Genomic DNA, 2,823 nt, shown 5'->3' on the forward strand with positions numbered 1-2,823 from the left:
CTTTGTTTTGATTGGCCAAGATAACCCACCCACGGATCACGTGTCGTCACCGTTGGATTGCTTAGATCGAACGATTGTGGTCATGCAGGTGCCCTATCCTTATCTCCTCCCTCTTAACCGCTGCACACCGAGCCATTGAGGCCGCCGAATGCCACGCCGCAAATCACCGCCGCTAGCTAGAGGGCCTCATGTCGCCGCCTCTCACCGCTTTATCTGCAGGTCGCTGATGCAACCCTGGCCCCGGGCCATTCCTTCCTCCCCATCAGGCTGCGGAGGCCTGAGGAGGCGGCCATGACGGGCGCGCAGCCGCCGATGCCATGGGCAGATCCAGCCGGGTCTGTCGGCACCCATCCCTCCCTTCGGCGGCCATGAAGAACCGAAGAGGTATGACCGGCGATGCCATGGGCTGATCCAGCCGGGTCAGCCGGGTCAGTGGACCATGCGGGCCTGCTGCGCTAGGAGCCACCAGTCCTCGTCATCAACTAGAATCCACGACAAATTGATCCATATGTAAGCTAGCTTCTACAATAATCCATCGAACAGTCTGCTTGCTTGCTTGTTTACTAGTGGAAAAGGGAGCAAGATGTGAGGCCGGCGTCGAGGGTACATGCCCGCTGCTAATTGGTTCTCCTGCTAATTAAGGTAGTATTTGTAATTTGTTCCTTCCCGTGGTGGAGATGTACATACCTAACTATTCGACACATATCAGTACGTACTCGAATACTGTCAAGCTGACACGTATATATACATAACTGAATACATATGCAATTTTTCTAATTCAGCTAAATATTTCTACCGAATATCAACTTCGGCAAATGATTGCCCCTTTTCCTAGTGTTTGCACTCGGCAAACTACTTCTGTCTGATTCGGTACTAGAGATTATGAATAGCAACACATACATCTACTTTACTCATAGGGAATATAGGTGTAGTACACAATGCTTTTCTATTGAAATACAACAGAAGCTTGTCTATTTTAATATTGTAAACTACATCCGTCGGATTGGGCTCTAGTAGATGTATGATCATTTAAGTGTAGTATATCAAAATAATCACTAAGAAAATACAACAGGTAATGATAGTCTTCCCAAACTAAGACCATGTGTATCCATTGAAATTTTGTTCATGCAAATTCCTTTATTATTATCATTGAATAATAATATTGATCATAATATAGGTAGGTTGCATCCCAGGTATTTTGAAAGACTTTAACACATCCAAATCACCTGAATTTGCACTTGTGTACAGAGATGAACCTATTGTCTATAATGAAGAGTTAGTAAGGTAAGTTTTTGATTGCAAGAGAATTGATGATGATTTTGCTTCATGATACTTAATTACTTGGCTTAATCTTTTGTAAGTTAGAGTCTTTTCTTCCATATTCCAAAATTATATTTATGTACATTTAATCACATAACTGCAAGGTCCATTTATCATTTACAGATTCGAAAGAAGCATAACTGAGTGGCAGCTGAATTCTTCGGTTGGATGAAGAAGCAAATATAATTAGAAGATTTAGCTTAGCAGTAACCATAGTTTACACTGATAGATTGAGAAATGTAATACCATTCAGGAGATGTTTTTCTTTGGCCGAATTGATGCAAATGTTCTGGTGTAATATTCATCATAGATCTGTTCTCTATTGCGAAATTGATACAAATGCTATGATGTTCATCCAATAAAATTAGTATTTATGTATTGTAATGTATATGTATCCTACACTCTTATATATTCATAATAAATACCTTGATATTTTGAACTTGTGTATGTGTCCTGTGTCAATTTATCTACCCTTTTAATGGTGCCAAGCATCATAATAAAATGATTGACTATTTGAGCACTTGCGTTGATTTTATTTAATAAATGTATATTCAATAAAGTGGGTATGTACTTTTGCGGTTAACAATTTAAAAATACTTTACATATGCTGCCATACAAGCGTAATAGTGTTACTGATGGTGTTACTATAGTTACAAAATGTGTTACGAGTGTGTTCTGATATTTGGATAATATGTTACAAATTATATTACTAGAGTTACAAAGGCATGTTACCACAATGTTCCGTCTCTACAACAATATGTTACTATGGGTGTTACTATAGAAGGAAAAATGTGTTACCAGTGCATTCTGTAACACATAATACACATGTTACTATGACATTATCGTAACACAATTTTTAATGTATGGTAACAGTAACTATGTGTCACAGTGGACATCATTAGTAACACGGTCTAATGGAACACATTTCACAATGTGTTACTATGTGGCATAGTAACACAGTTTTGGGCCTATCGTAACACAACACTGTGTTACCAAAGCTCTGTTTTGTTGTAGTGTACACACATCGTGCATATTGTGTGTATGCTTGCAATGCATTGGTATGTATGGGATTCGACACCTAGTTGTGTGCCTTGAGTAGTACTCCATACCGGGAAATGCCCCTTTGTGCTTCCACCGAGCCTTGGTAGCTTGCTACTGCTCCGGACACATTGATTAACCAGCATGTATCCTTCTTGGTTGCTGTGTCTGTCCCCACGGGGAAATGTCACGTGGTGTAATGGAGTCCCTGTAGCTTGCTAAGACTCGTCTACACTCGCTGATGACCGACACCTGCCTTGCTGGGTTATGTATGTCTGTCCCTATATGGATGTGCCACTTGGGTTCATAACTAGCCATGTCGACCCAGGTTCTTTGACATATGATTGCTGGCAACATAGTCATATACGTGAGCCAAAAGACGCAAACTGTCCCGGCCAAGGTAAGGTGGCAACCGGGGTGATTACCGTGCGTGAGGCCACAAAGTGATATGATGTGTACATGCTG

The 2,823-nt window shown here is 41.1% G+C and overlaps 1 long non-coding RNA gene across 1 annotated transcript; it reads left to right on the forward strand.

Annotated features, from left to right (window-relative positions):
* Nucleotides 1-292: 292 nt before the first annotated feature.
* Nucleotides 293-1,761, forward strand: LOC123406129. Its single transcript, XR_006612011.1, has 2 exons — nucleotides 293-642; nucleotides 1,178-1,761. It is a non-coding gene; the product is annotated as an uncharacterized LOC123406129 (long non-coding RNA).
* The last annotated feature ends 1,062 nt before the right edge of the window (nucleotides 1,762-2,823 follow it).

Source organism: Hordeum vulgare, chromosome 1H (genome assembly GCF_904849725.1).
Source record: "Hordeum vulgare subsp. vulgare chromosome 1H, MorexV3_pseudomolecules_assembly, whole genome shotgun sequence".
NCBI classification, from domain to species: domain Eukaryota; kingdom Viridiplantae; phylum Streptophyta; class Magnoliopsida; order Poales; family Poaceae; genus Hordeum; species Hordeum vulgare.